Here is a 25,024-nt window from a genome sequence, read left to right as displayed (position 1 = left end):
GGTGTGAATGGGAAGCAGGTGTGTTGAATTTAATGTTATCACTCTCACACCCTCACACTGGTCACTTGAAGTTCAACTTGAAACCAAAAAAACTCTGGGGGTCTAAAAAAATGATTGTTTCACATTAAGATACCCATAGTTGTAAGAAAATGCAAGCACCGTTAAAAAGAGCCAAGACCTTACAGCAAAGGCTCCACCTAGGGTGAGAGGCACAATACAGGGGCTGTTTATAAAATTAAGGCTGATTTTTTCAGCTGTGTTTTTTAGTTTTTCTTCTAAAGACTTATGGAAATGTACATTTTTATTTACATAAATGACTCCTGACTGCGTGTTTGTAGAGTATCTTGAACTTGAACTCTTTGTTTACTTGATCATCCAAATACACACACCCACCAATAAACACAAATTCATGATAGAAGTTCAGTAGAAAACCAAAACCTAAGGTCAGAGGATTTAATACCGAGACCTAATTCAATACCTTTGGTTTATCCTCTCCCCTGAGGGCTAAACCTAACATTAGTGGATAAGAAACGTAAACCTCGGGTCAGTGAATTTAATCTGACTTCATTAAATTCCTGTTGGGACTTACTTCCATTATGGGACTGACTTCCAGAGAGTACTTCCTGTTTGGGTTGAAAAAATGGCGGGTTTCTGCCCCTTCAGTACAGCATATATGACCAAACTAATTGAGTGCACATAATCATGTCATGTCTAGAGGTTGTCTCTTAATAACAGACACATGAGTGCTGTCAGCATTGCTGCAGAGGTTAAAGGGGTGGAGGGTCAGCCTGTCAGTGCTCAGACCATATGCTGCCACTGCATCAAATTGGTTTGCATGGCTGTCTTTTGGGAAGGCAGCCTCTTCTAAAGATGATACAGAAACTCTGCAAAAATTGCTGAAGACAAAACAGACACATGTTACTGGAACCATGTCCACTGGCACAACGGGTGGCACTGGACCTTCTTAAAAACACCAGGTCATTTCCGTACATTCAATAGTTCAAACATGGGTTTTAGTGTTTGTGTTAATATTGTTTTAACTTGGTTAGAAACCTTAAATGACAAAAATCATATCTTTGACTGATTAAAATAAATTGAAATATATTACTCATGTAGAAATTCCTATTGCAAATAGAAATCTTCTCCTCTGACCATGTCCTTGCCTGATGAGATCAAGATGAACTTATTTATGTATGTTAGCCAGTTTTTCAATCTGGTGCCAGCCCTTCAGGTTGCTGCTTAACAGACATGCCGCTTTGCTTTCATGTGACTGTCAGTGTTTTGTTTTGTTTTATGATCAGAAACATTTCTAAGGAACAGAATATGTCTCTTTTATAAGTAAAGGAAAAGAAGAGAGGCCACCTTTCTTGCCCCTGACAGCCAGTGTGCAGCAAAATATGGACTGTGCCACTGTGTAACTTTACTTTTGGGTTTTATGAAAAGGCTTTCATAGATAATCGCCAAATACTTTGAAACCAAGACCATGTATTGTTTGAAATTATTCAAAACTTGGCCGAAATAAGTTTTACTAAGCGAAAACACTATAGAAGGATACTTTCAGCTTGCTCAGGCAGTGCGCAGCAACAAGCATTACAATAAAACTACTTTAACTTGCAACTGAGCATAGTAGCAGTTCTATTCATTTTAAAACATTGGATTTTCTTGATGCCTGCATTTGTGCTCAAACTACAAGACATAAAAGAGATGTTGCTGTGGTGCTGGGTAGTGGGTGGTCTTGTCAAGAAGTTGGCTCCTGCTTAAGGTCCCCTTAAACGCCTGGCTGTTCCTGGGTGTGTGTATCACCCAAGACTTTAAGATTTTTAACAATATAGAACAAATAATTGTACAACCTCTGATTGTGTTATCCTTGTCTTTAAAGTTTTTGCAATGTGTAACTCTTTAAAAGAAAGAAAATGAATAAAAATAATGCGCTCAAGGTTAATATCTCAAAGTCACCCCTCTGAACTCTAAAATCCCCCTAAAGGATTATTACAGACAGCAACAAATAAATAAATAAAAAGGGTGGATATTTGGACGCTAAACCAAAGGGGGCGACCACGCGCGGTGGCTCACTCATCCCCTCTCCAAACTCGTTATTGTAAATCGTGAGCAGAGGGTGGTGGGAGTGAGGGACCACGCAGCTCACCGTTTCCCAGCATATCGGCTGGCGCGTCACCTTATCTGCCTTTGCCGTGTTCGAGGCTATCTCGCATATTTCTCCCGGAGGATTTTCTCAGCGGTTCAGTCAGAGCCGTGCTTGTTAATGGGCGTCTTGGACGGCTGCCTTTCCTCATCCATGCGTGCCCCTCTGAGTGCGCTGTAAGCAGCAGCAGGAGCAGCAGCAGCACCTTGGAAGCGCAGAAGGAGGAGGAGGAGGAGGACTGCTCTGCCTTGCATAGTGGAAATACGCTCGCCTGCTCTGGTTACTATCAAAACCACTTGGAGGGAAGAAGCAGAAGGACACGAAGTAAAGAGGCTTCACACACTGATTTGATAAATTGTTAATGGGACGGGCCTGCTACGATGGACATGTCTCCAGAATGGTAAGGCTCAATATTTCCATCCGGAACGCGCATCACGCAACGTTAAGCCATAGAGGAGTACTGTATTGCGGGACGCAGTGATCAGTCGCAGCCCAGGCGGTGGGTGTTGTTTTTGCACAGCGTGGGTTTGTGCGGGGTTTCTGTCCCTCTCATATTAGATCCCGGGCAGGAGCGGGATTTCGCGCAGCGCGGTGCGTTACCTGCGCTACCTGCGCCTTTAGAAAGCCCGCAGGAATATGATGGCTCAGTATTTGGAGGCACCGGGAGATCAAAAGTCTGGAAAGGAAGAGTGAGCGCACCTTGTCCTATTTTAAGTCAGTGTAGTGAGAAAATAAAGGAGGATGGTGAGGATGCGTTTTAAGGATTTAGGGATTGGATTTCACATTATGACCAACCTTATGTTCTGCAACAGCCTCTCTAAGCAGGCTGCGACAATGTTAACACCAGAGATGCACCGATCAATCGATCAAAGCTCGGAATATGCCGATGTTTTCTTTATCTGTAGGTCAAAACTCATCTGATACTTACTATTCATGAAATGCATTAAAGCTAAAGTTTTACTTCCTTTCCTGTCTGTAAATCACTTGTCAAAGCGTGTTCTTTGATATACTTCTTTTGATTTTTCTAAAAGTTGCAGAAAGCTGACTACAGGGACATAACCTTTGAATTCCTTAACATTTGTTGTCATTAAAAATAACTTCATAATGTTGTAGAATTTCATAATGGAAGGTCATCTTTCAAGAAAAAATAATAATAAAACAATACAATAAATGGAGAAAGTTATTGGCCTTGAAAACACATTTGGGGAAAAAATCAAATAGGTGAACTCATTTTGTATCAGTACTGCTTACATTTAAATTATACTTTACATTTCTTTTACTTATGTACCAGTTAGTAAAGTCAAGCCAAAATTTTCCTTTAATGGAAACAAGGTTTCCCTTTACCTACAGTCCCTTAGTAGTTAAAACTCTTATTCAGGCTCTAAAAGCACCAAAAAATATTTGTGGATGGAACTTTTTTAAATTTAGCAAGCATTACATAAAGCCATTTGCAATATAAATCTTGATTCATGCATATATTTTGGCATTCTTTATAAATATTTAATGTTTGCAACCAAACTGTTGATCTTTTTCAGATTTAGGTAACACCGTCTGTACAATCTTCCACCATTTTATTTATATTTTGGTATGTTGCTTTGAGATCTACTAGTCAGTCGCAGCCACAATGGATTTTTTATTCTCTTTGATGCCTCATATGGCAGTTCAAATTCTGACAAACTGCCATCCCTTCCAAACAATGAATTCACCTAAAAGAAGAAGAAAAAAATGCTCCCGGTTAAAGATAGTTTTAAGTCAACAAAATGCTTTATTATATGATCAAACTATCAGATTTCTAAGGAACTCGAAACCTGTATAGCTTTTAGTGACTGAAAATAGTCTGAGCTCGTTCTCTTGACTTATGTAATAACCACAAAAAATAAGCATTTTTCTCAGCATTTAATCTTGTAATTCCTCATCAAAGCCAGTCAATGAATAAATTGTCCAATTTCAAGTTCTTGGTGTTTTATTACTGCATCTCTGGTTCCTATTCAACTTTTTTGTTGCATTCAGTGTGATAGCAGCTCCTCTCTCTGGACTGTGTTTGCTTCTTTTGAAAGGGAGGCCTATAGGGAAAACTGCATAGCTTATAGTTTTACTGCAGCGAGCATAATATCATCATGAATAAAATTCATGAACAGATCTACAAGAAATGCTGTGGTTTTCAATAGGTCAGAAGAAATCACAACCAAAAGCCCCTATATAATTAAAATCATAAGAAATTCAGTGTTGAATAAATTATAATTCAGCTGGACTTTTTATTGTCCAAGTATTGTGGTGGTGGGGGTTATAAAATCTTTATTATCACAGGGAATCATAATCCAGCTAGTCAAATTAAATGAAATAAACTGAGATGCAAAAGTAGTTCACACGGATATTTGAGACTGGGCGAGTGAGAGGCAAAAAGGGGGACCCCTGGGACTCATTTTTTTGGGGCCCAACACAGCATAAATCAGTGTTGAACTCAGATTTAGCAAGTTGTAAGGCTTGCAGAAAAGCTTACACATGTCTCTCTGAGTAGTGGAGTTGTAGTAGGAGTACTACTGATTAGGAATTACGCTATGATCCTACATAAAAATTATATTTCTACTGAGGTTTTTTTCCCCTCATAATTACTTACATTATTGATAATAGGAGGAACTGAGCAAGTCCAATTTGATGAATTAACCAGCCTCCACTGCATATAAATAACTAATTTAAAAAAAAGTTTTCTGTTGTTTAACTAAAACCTATTAAAAAAATCTCTTTTTGCTAAATTAGTACACCAAATCTAAGAGCTTTGAATTTTTTGATAAATGTCCTATATGTATATTAATTTAATGAATTTTCTTCATAAAATGAAAAAAAAGAAAGAAACAGATGAAAGTTAGGGAAAAAGTTTTGTTTAATACACACAGATACTGTTTTAAAATTCATTGTTATCTTAAGTATTCAACATTACTACCTCTATCCACTGCCTTGCAGCACATTTTTTATTTATTCTATGAGTTATATTCCTTTGTGGAAAGAAATGGCAACCAGCGGGTCATTTCTCCAAAAAAAGTGGTTAAGTTTTATTAACTGGGATTGATGCATCATATTTATTTGATGTTTGCCTCTAAAGCAGCGGATTCTTTTGAAAATTACTTTTATTTTAGTTTCCCTGTCATCAGCTACTTTTAAGGTGGGATACCTCTGCACAGACCACCTCTTACAAATTTTCATTTGCCTTTCTTGGAAAAAGGTTTTCCCAATCAAAGATGCTGTAATGTTTTTATCCCTTAAAGAAGAGACTTGGAAACTGATCAATGGCTTGAAACCGCCGTAAAGGTGCATCTGTAATTTCATTAAGAAATGTAAAACTTTTATAGAGTTTTCAAAACAAAGAAGCTACAGCATTTTATGCTGCCATGGCAGATGAGTTTTCCCAGGACATTCTGCAGATGCCCAGACGTGAGATGCCCACAGAAAGGAGAGTAGGTGAGTGTTTGAACACACAAGTGCCACCAATGGTCATATTGGGGGAGGTTTGGGGGCACGACCTCAGATATTAGAGGTTAAATCCAGGGGAATCCAGAGGCCCTCAAATCTCCGTGGAGAGTGTTTGGTGGAAGCATCAAATGAAAAGCCTGAAGTTGTTAGGTCCCCTCGAGGTTAACCTTTGCAGAACAAGGCCGCATTCTCCCACTCGTCTTTGTCGTGCTGATGAGCTGAGAGAAGCCGCCTCAGCACCATTTCTCCCTGCATGATAAGTGGGGGAGCGGCCCAGCCTTTGTAGTCACAAATGAAAAATCTGTTGCTCGTCTTTTCACCTTAGTTGCTGTCTTGCTGCAAGCGCTCCGCATGGCTGTTCGTTTTCCTGTGAAACAAGGTGTGGAAAGCTGCAGTCGGACCTTGTTATATTCCATAAACGATTATTGTGTTTGTGCTAATGCTGTACGAGGCTAGACAGATGACAGGGAAAAGAAAAATGAAATGCTTCTCTCTCCCTGGAGTTTCTTTGGGGATGCTATGTATTTGAAGTAATAATTGTTATGAGAACTGTACAGTCATCTGGGGAGGAGCTGCCTGCATGTGGGGACTGGATACAGTCGATGATGAAAAGAACGCTATCTCTGATTAGTTCGTTGAGAATAAGGAACGACAAACAGCTTTCATTTGCCTCTCAGCACAGATAACCTTAAAATTTATCTTAATTTAGCGAAAATTACTTCATTTGATATCTCCGTCTTAATTTAATTCCAGTTTTAGCCCATACCTGATTTTTTTTAATGTTTTTATTGAGGTACCGATTAAAACAAAAAGGGGAATAGATCTTTCAGCCTGAAGTATTTGTCTTTGATTTAAGCTGCGTCCATCGTCTTAAGATCTTTCTCACAGAACAAAATTACAAATGGCTGTCACAATTGGGCCTCTTTTTTTGGGAATAAAATACATGCGGTTTCCTCCTTCATCTGTCATAGACCCACACACATGAACACAAACATTTTTGTCTTAAAAGTTGACTGAAAATCTTGTTTATCAGTAGTTGAATACACAGCAGTAATCAGAAGCATGTGGTGTTACGGAGGGACAGAGTGATTGTAGAGTGGTGGGTGTTGTTTTTTTTGCTGAGAGACAGCTTTCCTCTGATTGGCTTTGCTTGTGAGAATGTGATGAAAGATTTATGGTGACATTAAATTGATCAGACTGCACAAGAAAAAGCGAAGCATGTGTCATAGACTTTATCTGTTATACCTACAAGAGAATTAAAAAGGCAACATGAGATTAGAGTTAAAAACAACAAATCTGAGCTGCGAGCTGCAGATTTGCTGCTAAGTTTGCTTACCGTCTCACCCACTGATCTTGTGGAGCGTTTTGCTAGGTGGCTGGAAGGGAAGCTTTCACACAATGTCCAGAACAAATACTGTGAACATGAACTGTTCGCACATGCCACCCTTTTGAAACAGCTATTGGCATTTAAGGATTGTACATGTTGAGAAATCAAGTCTTTAGTGAATGCTTCACAGGTCTGTTGTTACATCCTAAAATGAATGGAAAGCACACAAACATTTTCATGCTTAAAATAACAATCTATTGTTTGCTTTGAGGTCTGACCTTAAAATTGACTTTTTTTCTGCAACAAAGGGAAGAAAATTGTATGAAAGTAATTGTCCATAAGCATATGTCCCTGACCTTAATCTGATATTTAATAATCTCACAGAAAGTGCATGGACGTACATGCGTTGAGTTGATGCGTCATAGAATAAATATGATAGAAGCTCTTAGTTTTGAAGCATTTAAGCAGAAAATCTAAAATGTTATCTTTGCAGTATCTGTTATGTTGATTACTGACCTTATTCAGGAACCATTGGCTGACTGGTTGGTGTATATTTATATAATAATGATTCATACTTTTTGCTGTTCATAATCAATCAACAATTGAATCAGTAAAAAGCCTTCATTAGGGCATTATCAGGATCTGTGGAATAATTTGGGATAATCCTGTTATTCCTTTCATTGTTTAATGGATTAGAAACAGATTCTTCTACAAATAATCTGTATGCGTTTGGTATACAGTAAGTTTGCAAATGTGATTTTATGAATTCAAAGAACTTTACATAAATCATTTCTGTGCAATAAATCTGTAGGAAAAATAAGAATTGGCCTGTAAAAGAAATTGGTAGGTTTCTCTTCTCCTCTTGTCTCTTCTTGCCATTCTTTATTGTTATCTCTAACTGACATTGATGTTTAGTCCATAAATGCTTTTTTAAGTACAAAAACTAGGGCTGAATGATTTTGACAAAAAGCTAAATTGTTGTTATTTTTAACCAAAATTCTGATTGCCATTTTATTTTGATTTTCCTTTGTACTAACCCGAAGGTTGTAGATGTTTCACTCCAGACTTTTGGTTTTTGAAAGCTTGCTTGCCCAGAGTCCATTGTTGCAGGACTTTACTGTAGTTATTGTGTGAAAAAATGTTTATTTCTAAGTACATGCATGGATCTGCATGCTAGCTATACATGGTGGCAAATCCACTTCAAAAATTTAACCACCAGCTAAAGGGCTGGAGGGAGAAATTTAGTGTCTTACGCTGGTTAAATATAGTGTGATTAAAAATCAGTGCATTTGAAAATTGTGTTTTGTTAAATTGCCCAGCCCTAGTTCACATACATAAGTGTTATAGATTTACATCTGGTCATTCAGTCGTCAGCCCCCCACACCCCACCCCCACCCCAACCCCACCACCCCACCACCACCACAGAAAAATTAAACTTAAAATACTCTCAAGCTCATTTTTGCTACGACCTTAATTAGGATAAGAAAACAAACAAGTTGATAAAAGTTGAAATTATAGGGAGGCTTGATTTTAGATTTCTGGTAACATTTGCTTACAAACATTATATAAAAGTATGAATAAAAGAAAGGCTAGATCCATTTTTTTCTATTTTTGTTTGATCCTAACACTCTATTTTCATGAAGTATCAACATCTTTTTCTGGATTCAGTTAGTTGCCTTGTATTCCTAAAATAACTAGAATTGTATTTCTGTTTGGTGTTCTAAATGTTGAAATCACAAAGAGTTTGAGAGTGAGTATTTGAGAGTGAAATTGAGGACGAAATTATGAACCTCGGCTCCCAGACACCGGATAGGATTTCTCTTCTTGGGCAAGTAGAAACAGACTCTTCTTTGTGTCCAACATGGCACAGTGTTCATGTACCAATTTTTTTTAGATTACTCTTACTGCTGCTAAAGAAAATGAAAATTCACAGGTGTGGAGGTAATATGCACTACATACCTTGCTTTGATATATTCTCCTCTACTCTGAGCAACCAGAAAGCTTCAATCTATTCAGATTCCTCAAAATAATGTCCAACCTCCTCCTCTAACTGATCACAATTAAGATAGAAAAATAGAAACACTGTGTTTTGGGGGGATGATTTTATACAGACTTTAAGAATGTATCTCTGGTTGCTTTTCTGGGAAATTTACTTTTTCTACCGTATTTTGGGTGAAGAAGTAGCTTGATGAAGAAATAGAAACAGGGTTGTTATAGAATTGGGTTGTTCGACTCCTGTTACGATTTTATATTAGCAAATTTTATAAGCTCAGCTAGCATTACTCCAACAACATCCTCTGGAAATTGTAGATACAGTAATTTCTTTTTCTTAAAAATTCCCACTAAGCTGCCATATTTGCTTATTAATAATGTTTCAGCACAGATTAAGGTTGAAACGACACCACTGTGCTGAAAAAAGATAACCTTCCATTATTTGCTAAAAGCTCTCTCCTGCTAATAGAATAAATAGCAAACATGTCTAACATGTTATATAAGGTAAAGTTTAAACTAGTAGAGCTTCTTACATGTGTGCTTTCTCTGATTTATTTTTAATATGCGTTTGTGACAGAGACTGGTTGACAGCAGCCATAAAAAATAAAAATAAAAAATTCTCTTCATAGGCTAGTTGGGGAAAAAAAGACTTTTGAGTTTCCAACTTATTATTCCTTATGATTGAGTATTAGGGCCAGGCTACAGATTTTATTTTGTTTTAATTGGAGAATAAAGTCATAATATTATGAGAATAAAGTCATAAAGTTATGAGAATAAATCCATAAAATTACGAGAATAAAGTCATAAAATTACTAGAATAAAGTCGCGACGTTCTGAGATTTAAGTCGTAATATTATGAGAATAAAGTCATAACATTACAAAAATAAAGTTATACAATTACAAGGATAAAGTCACAACATTACGAGAATAAAGCCCTAGTATTATGAGAATAAAGTCCCAATATTACAAGAATAAAGTTGTATTTTATGACAACTCTTACAAGAAGCACTTTCTTCCCTAAAATGAGGAATGTCGTGCATCATGTGAAGTTATACTTTGGCAACGGTTTGACAAATAAGGAAATCTTTTAGCACAGCAGCATCAAATTGGGTAGCATGTCAAAGTGGACTCATGTTGCTGTTTGCTGGTCCTGGTTGGCTCGTCACCTTCTTTGAGCCAGCTGACCACCAGCAATGGGGCTTCAGGAATGCCTTGTCTTATTTTTATTGAAACACCACATTATATCTTATGTTATTTAAAATATAAATGGAGCATAAGGAATGCCCTTATATTACATTTTTTGTCAAATGACTAAAAATAAAAAAGTAGAATTATTTTACCAGTATTTCTTATTCTTTTGGATGAGTTGATCTAACTTTAAAGATCTGTCTGTAAAAAACACAAATATCCAAAAGATTTGAATTAGTTGCTACATGGATTGACCAGTGTATTAAAACAAGAGCTGCAAATAATGATTATTTTGCAAATCAATTAATCTGTTGATGTTTTTTTATATATATATTAATAATCGGATAGCCAAATATTGATTTTTTACAGAATAAAACCGGGTGTAACTAAAACGTTTCCACTTGAGAGACTTAGACTTAGACAACTTTTATTGAAATTTTGTTTTGCACAGTTTCCAGACAGTGAATAAGCAGCAGCTTAGCAGTAAAATGAACATTTCCATTTCATAAAGTGCAGCAGTGATCAAACGTAAACAGTGTGACAGAAGAAAAACTTTTTTTAATCTTAAATTCAAAATGTTTATATATTTTTTGACAATCTTGGTATAATTACTGCTCTAAGTGTTTTTCTTTTTAATCTTAAATTCAAATTGTTTATATATTTTTTGACAATCTTGGTATAATTACTGCTCTAAGTGGGTTGCTCTGTCAGCTAAAGGCATGTTTCAGAGTCTCTATACTCCAGCTAACGATTAATCTATTACTAAAATAGTTGACAATTATTTCAATAATGCATTAATCACAATTTTCTGATCAATTGCTTCAGCCCAAAATAAAACTATAGAGCTTTTGTCAACATGTTACACATGTATAAACCCTTAAATCATTGCCAGCACTAAGCATATACTACATATGAAAATAGAAATCCTGGGTTCTGTTAATGTTTGTTTTTTCGCATGCAAACATGAGCACTGCTTTATTTGAAATTCTCATTTTCTTTTTTTAAGCATGTCTCAGGGACGGTAATGGCAGAAACAACCATCTCAGTACGGTCATTAGATCTGATGGTCGCCTTGCTTGGTTGTTCACAGCCAAATAATATGAAACCATTTTAGAGGTGCTCTAAGTGCAAAAAAATATCTGCTTCCAAAGCTCATCCCTATATTCTTAGATAGTAATGTGCCTGCATGTTGAGGAGTGCTTCCTGAACACAGGGACATGTCATTTTCATGATCAAGGCCTTGGATGTCCTTATTTAAGGCTGTCAGACTTTACAAGAGAAAAGCTGGCAGAGCTGTATGCTCCTTACTAGGAGCTGCACAATACAAAACATTTCACTAAGGAGCAAATACCATGTAGAGTACTATTTTTCTATTTAACTGTAAAATAGGTTTTATGCAAATGCAGGGAAAGGCTGGTGAACATTATGCAGGAGGATTTTATTTATGCATTTCTATGCATAATGATTTTTTCAAGTGCTATTTTCTCACAAATAAAACTATTTCCATAACCTGAAACCTGCTCAAGATGTCTTGATAAATTAATAGTCCTGGTCAGAAACACCCATTTCATTAAAAAATTCAGAAGCTTCAACTGGTTGCATGACTGTATATTTTGTGCTGCTTGTCCTTATATTGCACCATGTTGTGTCTCCTCAATAAGTGTCACATGAGGTTAACCAACTAACCGTGCTCTTTTAAAGGCTTTAGATTAACCCTCACCTACAGTACCTCCTTCCTCACCTTACTGTAAAAATACAGACTTGTATGAATCAAGGGCCGACGGAGTAGAAATGTCTTTGCTTAGACTTAGACTAAGACTTAGACAAACTTTATTGTCATTTTGTTCACACAGAGGGTATATAAACAAAATTTCCTTTTGAACAGCTCATTTTGAACAGCTCTCATGACATTTCAATTTCTTGCAGCAGTCATCAAATGTGAATTAGGGCTTCAACTAACGAATATTTTGCAAATTGATTAATCTGTAGATTATTCTTGTTATTAATCAATTGATAATCGGATAGCCAAGGATTCTTTAAAGAAGACTTTACGAAATTAAACCAGGTGAAACTCAAACTTTTCCGAATGAGCAGTTTTGGATTGAGCATATTGACAAACATTTTTTTTAAATCTTAAATGAAAAATGTTTCCATATAGTGGGTCGCTCTGACAGCTAAAGACATGTTTTAGAGTCTCTATACTTCAGTTAACAACTAATCGATTACTAAATTAGTTGACGATTTTTTCAATAATCCCTTAATAACGATTAATTGTTTCAGCCCTAAACTCAATGAAGCATTTTTTTTTACTTTTTGAATTCTTGTGAGAAAAATCTCAGAAGTCAAACCAAGGACAGTATCAGAAAACAAAGAATGTTGCAACAGAGCTGGTCTCTACAGAACCTGTGCAACATTTGTGTTAGATGTTCGGAGTGTGAACTTTTTATCATGGTAATAAATGGTACCTTTCACTGCAGACTGCCTTCACTAAAGCCATTCACTGGGAAATAAAACTCAGGTTAAACTTATTTTTATGTAATAAAAGAGTGGTTGAGTGACTTGTGACAATGACTACTATGAATGTTAAATTGTCTCATTATTTTACTTTAAATTAGGATTGAATGATTTTGCCAAAAGGGCTGCTCAGTCTGCAGCAAGAAGGTTCCGGGTCGATACCCGGCCAGGGGTCTTTCTGCATGGAGTTTGCATGTTTTCCCTGAGCATGCAATGATTTTCTCCAGGTACTCTGGCTTCCTCCCACAGTCGAAATACATGATTGTTAGGTTATTTGGCTTCTCTAAATTGTCCTTAGGTGTGAGTGTGTGCTTGAATAGTTGTTTGTTCTTTTTGTCTCTGTGTTTTCATGCGAGGGACTGGCGACCTGTCCAGGGTGTACCCTGCCTCTTACCCGTTAAAAGCTGGAGATAGGCACCAGCACCTCTCACGACCCCAGTGGGGATAACGGTGACAGAAAATAGATGGATGGATTAAGCCAAAAAATGAAAATTGCTGTTATTTTTAACCAATATTGCGACTGTGACTTTAAGCTTTTTAAAAGCTTGCTGGACCTGAGTCCATTATTTCAGAATTTTACTGTAACCTTTGTGTGAAAAAGGTTTTTACTTCTACTTGTATACACTGATCTGTGTGCTAGCCTCAACTCTCTCTACCTTTCTGTTTGGTGACAAACCCGCTTAAAGAGTTTTAAAGCTGAAGAAAAGGCTGAAGCGAGATATTTACTATTTTACTTCTGTGAATTTAGCGTGAATGAAATTGACTCCCTCTGCGACTTGAAAATTGTGTTTTGTTAAATTTAGATTATATTGGAAATAAATTAATTTCTCATTCCTATGTTTAATAATATTTGTTGTTATCCCTGATCCTCACAAATAGATAAAAGGTCCTATTAATCGGCATTTGGGTTTAAAGGAATCACAGTTCAGTTTTTTTGCCTTTTTCTCCAGGTTTCTTAGGCTTTATTTAAGTCCTGTGCCTGGGGCACACAACAACAGCCCAGCCAATGGCAGCTAAATGCATTTGGGTTTTATTTGCAATCTGGAGTTAAAGTAATGCTGGCCTGACTGCAGCTGGGAGGGGACTGTACTGTGAGGACTGGGTTTGCCTCTGAGTTCTTGGTGACAGGTGTCAGGGCCACAGGGCTTTTTGGGATGAATCAAAACAACTCAAGCTTTTGTGATAGAGTCTTCTAAAGTCTTCAGTAACTCCATAAAAAGTTGTTAGATTGTAACCTTTTTTGAAGGAAGAGCCCGTTGTAGTGTTGTAGATGATAGCTGCTATGCAGACAATACTGGAACCGGTCTCTGGTAGAGTAGAAAGTGAAAAAAAAATTATTTACTTGAGTAGAGGAAGAAAGATGATGACAAGTTATTGGTAAAACTGGCCTTTGAATACAATATCTTGTTTCACTCCCCTTTCTTTCTAAACTAAGTGGATAAAACATACAAAAAAAGGTTTGAACAAAATGGAAATTAAGGTAATAGATAGAAATCAACATATAAAAGGGTTCTAGACGAAAGGTGAAACTAAGCTTTCTGAAATGGTTTGCTCTAATAAGGCAGGTTTGGCAGGACTGAACTCACAAACCTTGGTGTTTGATTTCCCATCATGCACTAAAGAACTCAAAGCTGATGGAGAGAAATTGAGGCTGACCATTTCAAACTGCTTCCAAATACAGCTCGCAGACTGACTAAGCCCATCTGTCGGGTCAATGTGTTTTACACCACTTGAGTTAAATGCACTGCAGCAAATTGCCCCACTCATAATGTTGTGGCTATATACTCTGGCCTGCTGCAGCCATGCAGAGTAAACCCATGCAGTTTCAATATAGGTCCTCAGCTCATGCTGGTTTCAGAAATAATGACAGGAATGATAAGATGTCCTTGCAGCTTTTGGGAGCTACATTAGCAAGATTATTTAGTTGACAGCCATCAAATTCCTAACAGTCATCAGACTAACAAAGTGGCATCTTTTACTATCTGCATCTTGGAATCCTCCCATCAGAACAGACTCCCGGGTGACATTTCATCATGAGCAGGACGATCTTATGCAAGACAGTGAAACAGCAGTCAATTTGCAGGTAATTAAACCCCAGTGATTTGTAGCTGAAAAAGCAGCATTTACACTGAGCAGTCAATATCGTAACATAATGTTTGGTGTTATAGTAGACCACCATAGCAGTAGCTCCACATTAGGACCTAAAACCTCATCTGGAATGAAGAATTTTAAATCTGCCTTACTTTAAAACAATTTCTTTTTTTTTTTCTTTTTTTTTTAGCAGAAGTATACATATAAATGATCCCTGGCATCCTGAATAATACATTTTTAAAAGTCCTAAAATTCTCTTTTATTTTAGTAGCATAATCTTATACTGAATATTTCTTTTTAGAATTACATGTTGTTTTTCATTGCGAAGGAAAGTTTCATGTTAAGGAATACATGTTTTAACAGTTTTCCTATTTTTGTTAGCTCTCTGCAAGTACTTTGAATCTGAGCTCAGTCTTCCTCATTAAGAATTGACCAGGCTGACATACAGACATAGGGGTCTCTGAGGGATATTTTCAGATTTAAGTCTGGAGTCTGTTATTGTGATGGAAGAAGGCTGATTCAGTGCCTGATCAATTTCTGCATTAATTTGGCTCGCTATCCTGTTAAAGACTAAATAATTATTGATTTTCAGTAAAAGCCACCAGGTTTTTTATTTTATATCTGCTTGTATTTTATAGAGTTCATGATGCTATGTTGTCTAAAAACGTCCCCAGGGCCTTTGAAAAAGAAATGGGACCACTGCATGACAGATTCCCCGCTTTACATAATAGTTAACCTGAGGGGATTTTCCACATATTAAACTTTGTTTGATCAAATTTACATTCAGAACCTCTAAAGGAGTTTGGATATTTTGTGATTCAACATAATCTAAACCCAGGTTCTTGTCCTGAAACAGAACCACAGCATAACACATCTTCCAATTTATTTTTCTGCGTATTCCTCTTTTTTTCTTGTTGATCTCAGCCAGTGTTTACTGCCGAATAACTTAATCCTACTCTTATCTGATCAGAGCACACAGTTCCAATTTAAGTCCCATCTCCACATCTTTACATTTTTCATGGTTTACCTTTCAAATAAACAAGGATATTTACAATTATAACCACTGTTATGGAGACTTGATTCCCTCTATATGCCAGTCTTTGCTGGATTTCTATGGCAGTGAGTTATCTCCCTCATGCTCTTTAAGGGTTTATGAGACAGATATGGGTTGTCGCCCAGCCTGCTGACCGCTAGATAAGAGAAATTGGCCTCTGTGTCTTTTTATTTGTTCCCCAAGATAAATAAAAGGTAATGCAATTAGAGGTTTGATAATGAGAAGTATCTAAAAACTTTAATCAACTTTGAAATGTGAATCGTTTATTAGGTGGCGACAGTTGCGTAGGATCCCGAAGTTCGCCTCAGCTCTATCAGTCTCAGTTGTTGTGTCCTTGGGCAAGATACGAGGGGCGTTCAATAAGTAATGTCCCTGACACCCTTACAGATGTTTGATCCAGTTGAAATTTAGCAAGTGAGGTTATTTAAATCTCTATAGATGAAGTAGCAAACTATTTGTATATCTGAACTGTTTGCGGTTTCTGGCTTACAGGTGTTTGAACTGAGTAAAGTCTGAAATGGAGCCTGTTGAGTGTCAAGCAGTGATCCGGTTTTTCTATATGAAAGGACTCACACCACAGGGGACTTTGATGAAATTAAAGTAACTTATGGTAATGATGCCCGCTAAATGACCTTGCAAAATATTTCACAAGGTTATATTATGGGACATTATCGCTATAAGTTACTTTCATTTGATCAAAAGTCTCCCGTTGTGTGCGTCCTTTCAAATGCAAAAACACAGACTTGACTTAGTTTGAAAACCTGTAAATGAGAAACCACAATTAGTTCAGAGCTGTAATTTGCTATTTAATCTATAGAGATTTAAATAATTTACATGCAAAATTTCAGGTTGATCAAACATCTGAAAGTGGGTCAGGGGCTTTACTTATTGAACTTCACCCGAATTGCCTACTGATGTCGTGGAGTGACAGTGGCGTAGGGGTTTGCCCTGAAATGAAAGTGTTGAAACTTCACCTTACAGAATAAGCCGAATGGATGGTCAGAGGGCCCGGTGGTGCCAGTGTAAGGCAGCCTTGCTTCTCTCAGTGAGCCTCAGGGTAGCTTTGGCTACAATGTAGCTTGCCCCCATCAGTGTGTGTGTGAATGGATGAATGACTGAATGTAGTGTAAAGCGCTTTGGTCAAGTCTCCTGACTTGAAAAAGCGCTATATAAGTACAGGCCGTTTACCATTTTACCATTTACTGATGGTGGTCAGAGGGTCTGTGTAAGGCAGCCTCTCTTCTGTCACCAGTGTTTAATTCTTTCCATGGTTGGGTGAACGCCTGTTGTGTAAAGCCCTTTGGAGTCCCTTGAAAAAAGCGCTATGTAACTACAGGCCAGTTACCTTTATTCATGATGCACTTCAGTTTGATGATGGACAATATCGTTTTTTTGTGTTTTTTATTGTAATATTAATAGCAATTTATTAAAAGGTATTTTACAGATTGTAGGACATTAACTCTATATGTTACTGTAATGGGCGCTACAATACTACACTTAAATAAAAATATACCCAGCCATAAAGTATGGATTCAGTCTGCATTGCCTCTAATTTAGTATTTTATAAAATTAGGTGTGGTTGTTTGGTTTCAGGCAGTTTAAACCAAACAATAACCTTATAACACATATTTCTGAATAAAGTGTAACTCTCTGTTTACTAGATTGCCCTTGAGAGCAAGACTTGTAAAGGTCAAAGCTGGCTTAATGGAAAAAGGGACCAAATTGATTATTGCAGCTTTAAACAGTGGGTTTCTTAAAATAATTCTCCCTCTACGCTGTTAGGAGACCATTTGTAAAACTTTACTTCACAGTGCCTGACTCCAGAGTTGAATTCCACTCTGATCTCAAGCTAATTTGTAGCTCTGAGTTAAAGCTGCGATTGCTATGACAGAGGCCTTTTTTGAGGCTGCGAATTAAGACTAGATGAAAGCAGAGAGACAGGACAGGAAGCTTATCTTGCTCCACACTTATCAAACTCCCTTTTAAGTAATTAAAAGGTTTTCACATCTGAGCTTTTTTTTTCAATGTTGACCCCAGCTTTCTGTCATTAATTCCTAATACGTTGTCTTGCAAATTGCTTGCAAGTAATGTGATATGGTTCATCAAAAATTAACTATAAACTTAGATCTTATATTTTCAGATGATCAGTTGATATTTTAGGAAGGTGAGGGATGTGTTTTATACTTTCCATTTTGCTTTTTAAAACTATGGAAAATCTTTATTATTCCATCTGGAAATTGTTGGTGTGAGAATTGGTTGATTGCCACATATTGCATTATGGATTCCTTTAGAAAAAGCATACGTTTAAAAAAGTCATGAATTACATATTACTTCTAATGATATCATGTTTGTCAGTAGGAGAGCTACAGTATAAAGATAATCTGAAATGACAAAAATAAAGATTTAAAATTCTCTGCAACAGTCAATGAAAATAATTTCTACCACTATTTTTTCTGGGGTTTTAGGCAAAACATCGACACAATTAAATGCAAAACTGGGAACTGGAAGTATGGTAACATTTGTATTCAGTCTCCCCCTAAGGGTTAAAAAGTCCTTTTATTTCACAGTTAGGTATTGGGCCCCAATGCAAGTGCGCATCATTTGTACCAATCCCCAGTTTATGATGATGCTAACTCCATGTTTTGTGTTTTAGATTTAAAACATTATTTTTGGAGAAAGACAAAAAATAAGCTTTACTCTTATAAATGTATATATAGCTTTAGCACGAATGAGGTGGATAATATTTAAAGGCATTTGTTGAAGTTTCGTGGTTGTGGGATCACCTTGTTATTGGTCTTAATAAAAAGCCACATGCAGAACTTTTTTTAATTTTTTATTTTTTTTTATAATAAGTACTTAAATTCATATTCATCCCTACTGCCTGGTTTTGCCTTCACCATGTTTAACGTTTATGTTGATTTTCACATGACTTGCGATTGTGAAACATTCTTCTTAGATTTTAAAAACAACTATTTTTGTATACACTTCAAAGGTACAGGATCTATCGTGTACTATCGCATTAAATCTTGGTAATCCTTTCTTTTATAGTATGTCAATAAACACGTAATAACTGGGTAATAACATAGCAATTTACACTATCACTAGGTAACAAGAAACACTTTTTGGAGAATTCTGTTAAGTACTGTGCTTCACACTTCTAAGATTTCAAACCATTATTACCAGGTAACTAAGTTATTTTACCAACAGCAATACAATAATGTGTTATGGACTAGTAACATGCAGTTAATTGCTTGGCATTTGACAGAAAACCACACCTAGAAGACAGCAAGCCAAACGTTTTATCTAAACTCTTATTTATATATGCTTGAGTTCAGTTTTATAATGCTTTGTTTACCTGATCATAAGTTACATTTAATTTGTAAGCCGTTGGTGGTAATTACCCATTGAAAGTCCACATTGTTACATAGTAATTACTTTGAAATTATATACTTTAATTTGGGGGTAATTACCAAATAAAGTTTTTCTTGTTACCAAGTAATAGAGTGTGACTTGCTATGTTATTACCATGTTATTAAATGGTTATTGGAGTACTATAGAATAAATCATTACCTAAATTTAATGAAACAATTGACTTTATTCCTGACAGAATGTGAAAAAGTCCAAGAATACTTGCAGAAGTTCCCGTACAATATCATCACCCTAATATACTGTGAGCCTTTTCCTCTTTCACTGCTCTAAAAATCCTTTCTTTGGCACAAACCAAGAAAATTATCTGCAGTTGTTTTTTAATGTGAGCCGTGTCTATTCATCCAATCAGATACTGTTTCAGCAAAGAAACTTTTACTTTCTGATTATGTCCATATGTTTATCACACAAAGTCAGAACTCAGCTTTACATTTGCTGAGGTTTATGGCAGATCAGCTACATGAAAAGAATCTTGTTGTATGGTAGATGGTCCCAGGCCAAACTTGACTTAGAGCTGGTTGAAACTGGCTGGCATTACCCTGAGTCATCAGAGAGCTGTCAGCAGAGCCTGTTTGTACATCCAGCTAGAAATGAAGATGACATCCATGAAATGACATTACGATTGTGTCTCTTTTCTTTCTTATTAATTCAGCAACAAGAATTTTCAGTCCCAGCCTTTCACATTTTTTGCCTCCCTGTTGTGCAAGATATCAAATTAAATAGGGTGATGGGTCTTTTCAACAATTAGTTATTTTTGAGACCTTCTGCCCACCTAGTCACAGGGGTTTCAAGGGAACGACGAGATGTGCAAGAGAGTTGTCAATATATTTTGTATGTGTTCGGCAGCGAAGTGGAGTGATAGCTCTCAGGGGAGATGGCCTTAAGCTGTTATTCTATAAATATTAATAAAGCCCACTGGTCTGCCTGGAAGGAACCATACTGTTTGCTCATGTCAGAGACATGGCTTCAGTGTGACAAGTTGCTGAAAAAAAAATTATGAGATAACATAGAAGTAGAAAGATGACATTTGGTGACCGGGTTCATTTTTAAAAATTGAAATGCCATCTATGAAAACAGAAGCTTGACCTGCTGACCTTTCCTTTAAAAAACTATGACTTGGGAAACAATACATGCTGTCTATCAAATGTTTTACCTATTTTCCAGTAAACATACATTCGCATTTGTATTAAAAACCTAAAGCTGTAAGGCACTCAACTGAAAAAGCACATTATTTAATGCTGTACAGTAAAATATTCCTACTACTTGGAACTCTTTAACACTGTATAATAGCCATGATTTTTAATGGTTTTTATTATTAAAAAATGCCATGCTATTAGAAAAAGAAATACAGTACTAAACAAATTGCTTAAACCTGTGAAAACGATTAAAACATCAAAAATTCGTCTTCCTTCCTTTGTCTAAAAGCATAACTGTTAGGTTAATTGGCTTCTCTAAATCGTCCTTAAGTGTCTGTGTGCATTGTTGTGTGTATCTCTGATGCCCTGTGACAGAGTGGCAACCTGTCGGGAGTGTACACTGCATTTCTCCCATAGAGTTAAGGAGATAGGCACCGGCCCCATCGGGACCCTGACGGAATGAGCTGGATGGATGGATGGGAATACTAGAAACAAACCTTCAAAAATATGTGACCAGCAGGAAGATATGGACTCTCTTCCAGCTGGTTTGCATTTAAGCATATTTGTGTGCTGCAATAACCCAGGTAAAGTACAAACCTCACAGGAATGATGGCAGCATTGAGTAAATTGGAAATTCTTGTTTAAAAAAAAAAATCATAAGTTTATTCCCATTTTGTGTTTGACTATCGTATAAAATGCCCAAAAAGTTATATTTGTGGTAATAAAATGTGTATAACCTTCTAGAGTTATACATTCTCCTGCAAGAGGTCCTAATTACCCGACTCATTTCTAGTGCAGTGTTGACCTTTTTCAACTCCTTCCTCTCTTGAAACTGTTTTTGAAAAGGTGTTGGGTGCAGTTTCAGTCCCATGCTCTTGTTTATCTCTCTCAAAATGGAAAAAAAAAATATTGAAGAAACGAGGTGGAAGAGAACAGAAGGCTGCGGTTGCTTGTGACATTGCTTTGCCAAGATGCACTTGTCGCCCGCAACAAAGACGAGGCAGCAACACGCCGGTTTTTATCGTGCTAACAGATGCAGAGCCTTTTCTCTTTGTTTGTCTTTTTTCGTGCACACATAGCAAAGACAAATATTGTTTGAGCACTGAGAGCAGCTAATTCTAAGCCAGCATGATACTTCCTTTTATAGTCACAACAGTGAATTCAACAAATATGCAAATAAAATAAATAAAGGAAAATGTTCAGGAACATTTATACAGTTAAAAGTGAGAGAAGACTGACCTGTTCAATCTTTTCCTTTTGTGTTCTGCATCTTCATCAATGTTAAAGTTCTTTGCTCATTTTTAAAAGTGTTGTTGCATTAGATGTTCTATACAGTCAGTGAGGGCCAGATATTCACATTAGCAGCCAAGTATTTGTCCAAAATGTTCTGAATATAAATGAGAAACTAATTTTGTTCCATTAGAGGAACAGAGAGTTACTCGGTGCTCCCTAGTTTTGATAGATATCCACTTTGTAGATGTTTTCTTCTAATAGATTCAGTTTTTTTTCTTGAAGTTGAGAAATCATTGTTGCTTTTTTCAGTTCAATAATTGTTAGCCTCAAAGGGAAATCAGTTTTGATGCTGGATCTCGAGTAACACACCCACATTCAGAACTGCTGGAACTAACCGGTGTAAATAAAACAGCCACACTCTTACCAAGCCACAACATACAGTGAAGTGAAATAATTTGAGTGACCAACCTACAGTATAGGACAGTGCCCAATAGGAATTATATTAGCTTCAGGGAACATAACTACTAACTGATTTATTTGGCCACATGGTGTATCTTTATTTAGCATTTGTAAAGTCAGATGATAAAAAAAAAAAAACGGTCAAACCCTGGTCCTCAAGATCTACTGTCCAGCAGGTTTTAAATTCATCCCTGCTCCAGCACAGCTGAATCCAATTAATAGCTAATTACCAGGCCTTTACCAAACTTAAATGGCATAGTGATGCAGTAATTTGTCTATTTGAATTAGCTGTGTTGGAGCAGGGATCTAAAATCTGCAGGAAAGTAGATCTTGAGGACCAGCATTGGAGACCTCTCGTCTAAACAATCCAGTGTTTTTTTAAATTTTATTTACATTTTTATTAAATGCTGTTTAAAAAAAAAAAAATTTTTTTATACCTTTGAAGATATTAGAAACTGAAAGTTTAGCTAGAATATTCTTATTTTGAATTTCTGTTATCTAATCTGTAGTCCAAAGAATGCACCTATCTTTTTGTCTGTATATAACTAAAAAAATTGATTAAGAAGGACAGAGTGTTCTGGAACCTCCTGTACAGTTACCTTAGGTCCCCATGTCATGCGGAGGCGCTTGTTAATGAGCTGTAACAACCTAGTAGGACATTCACACACCTTTGCTCTCACAGGAACCTAATTTGGTTGACCTTTTCCAAAGATTAAGCTTTACTTTTATGGACATGATTTTATGGGCACTCTGCTATAGTTGCCTTTCGCCTGTGATACTCTCACATGGTACCCAAAGCATTTATCTTATTAAAGCTCACCAACAATCAAACAATTATTCTTGTTTTAAACGGATTACTTTTGGATGTTAAGTAACTGTTTTTTTTTAGGTTTAGGATCTGAATGTTAACTAATAAAGACAATTTTTTTTAAACACATTCCTTTTAGCCTGAGATGAGAATGTAAACACTTTAATAAAAAGGGAAAATTAAAAATGTTAAGCAGATGAAGGCAGTGTATTTTGGTTTTTAAATTAATTCACATTGCATTTCAGGTTTCAGTTTAAATTAAAAGGGATGGCTAAGGTAGACTAGTGTAATTAATAAATAAAATCTACAAGTTAGGTCGTTCTTTTATCTCTTTGTGCAATAAAACAAAAGGATAAAAATAAAGCAAGTTGAGCTGTGATGTTTAATATTTACCTTGAAAACTTATCTACAGCTCCAGCTGCAGGATACATACACGCAAGACTCCTAATGCTCCATTTAAGTATACCTGTAACCCTTATGCCCTGGCCATAAAGCATGCAGAGGGTGAGCATTGCTGTGCTCTCATTATAAATGAAGCTGTAGAGCACCTTCTTCTCCCTATGTTGAAAGCTCTGGTGGGTCCTTTTAATGGCAGATTTTCATAAAGAAGAGCTGCCAATTTGTGTCATATATAGCAACCATTTGAAGTCTGTGCAGCTTTTTATTATGCCCACAAAAAGACTCATGACAGTCAGTCTGATTACTTCGGTGATGGCATGGAAAACATGTTTCAACTTCATAACTCTGTGCTTTCTGTTGGTTCTGGGATTGAACGCTTTTATTTTGAAGCTTTACAACGGTTCAACAGTGAAGTGAGGAAGATGAAAAAAAAAAAGTGTTTCCAGTGCCTCTCTGTGTATTCATGATGATGTGCACGCAGCCTATCTTTACTTGGCTGCTTCACAAACACAGACTGCTCCAATGTGCATGTGTGCTGTCGCTCCTCACTGTGCAGGATTTAGTGAAGATATATATTTTATATTGCACAGAAGCACCCACTTTACTGCTTACCCTATATTGCTGCTGCATGCAATCAGCTATGGTTCAAAGTGGATGCCGTGCATGCTTTATTGGGGGTCGAACATGTTTGTGGACCATCACCCAGAACATATTGGACACTTTCTGTGGAAATTATTATTTTCAAGAGTTTTGCTTCATAAGTCATGTAGATGAAATGGACTGATTTAAAATTCTTACAGAGTGATAACTGTAAGTAAAAATGGAAGGATATATACATAAATAGTTAAACATGATAAATGGTTACTATTTGCTTGCTGCTGTTTTAAAACAGCACTTTTTAAATAAAAGTGATGGGTGATGCTGCTTTATTTTCCTCACAATGCCGGCCCATATTTTTCACCATCTGGATTATATTTGTTTCCTTTGGAAGTGTAGCTGCTTTCTGTTAGCCAGCTGACTTGCAGTGCACAGCAGTATATGTAGAAAAGGCAGTGCTACATTAGTGTATATTTTGTGTGTCCCAAAAAGCACTAAGTGAAGAACATTTTTTAGAAAAAATTAAAATGATCGGATTAATCATCAGGGAAAATACTGGGAACCGACTCATGCATTTGAAGATTTAACTGCATAGTAGTTTAATCGTATTTATTGTTTTGCAAAACTCTGATCTGAGTAATTTATTTTGGTTATGTTAGCTTGTGTTGGTTCAAACCCACAACATTAAGTTTCTAAGTTTTTATCAGATCCTTTCTTGTAATGAAATGGTAAGTTTTGCTTTAGTTATTCAGAGAAATAACCATCTGTCTGCTTAGTGTACCGATAGAACAGTTGGTGCTTTTGTTTATGTGTTAGACTGCAAGTGTATTTGTGGAATGGAGTTTAAATAAGCGGCGAAGGAAACAGAGAAAGGGCAGTTTCTAAGCTTCGTCTAATTTGCACCTCATCGGCTTGAGTTGGGAATGACAGAAAGCTCGCCGGGGAGCCAATTTAAGAAGACCTCAGTGTTTTTCTTTAAACTGCTTCATTTTAAAAGTCTGTGTTAGGGTAAATATATTGTTTTCGTTGACGTTAATGTAAATTGTAAAAGTCTGCAAGGACTTAGAAGAACACTATTTATTTAAGAATCAGCTTGGTTTATAAAGGCCGGCCAATTTAGTTGCTATTATTCCAGCATGGCAAAATCCACATTTTAAAGTGGGTAATGGAAAAACTGATTGCACAGAAT

General features: G+C 36.5%; 1 protein-coding gene across 11 annotated transcripts in view; it reads left to right on the top strand.

Annotated features, from left to right (window-relative positions):
* Positions 1-2,098: 2,098 nt before the first annotated feature.
* The window catches only part of tenm4 (teneurin transmembrane protein 4), a 275,962-nt gene continuing 253,036 nt past the window's right edge, over positions 2,099-25,024 (top strand). For all 11 annotated transcript variants that reach the window (XM_038282836.1, XM_038282837.1, XM_038282838.1 and 8 more), the window contains exon 1: positions 2,099-2,543. The gene's annotated coding sequence lies outside the window, so the exon portion shown is untranslated. The remainder of the gene's footprint in view (positions 2,544-25,024) is intronic.

The sequence above is a fragment of the Cyprinodon tularosa genome, unplaced genomic scaffold, assembly GCF_016077235.1.
Source record: "Cyprinodon tularosa strain WSP-4 unplaced genomic scaffold, ASM1607723v1 ctg188, whole genome shotgun sequence".
NCBI lineage: Eukaryota > Metazoa > Chordata > Actinopteri > Cyprinodontiformes > Cyprinodontidae > Cyprinodon > Cyprinodon tularosa.
This window is presented reverse-complemented; position numbering and strand designations above follow the sequence as displayed.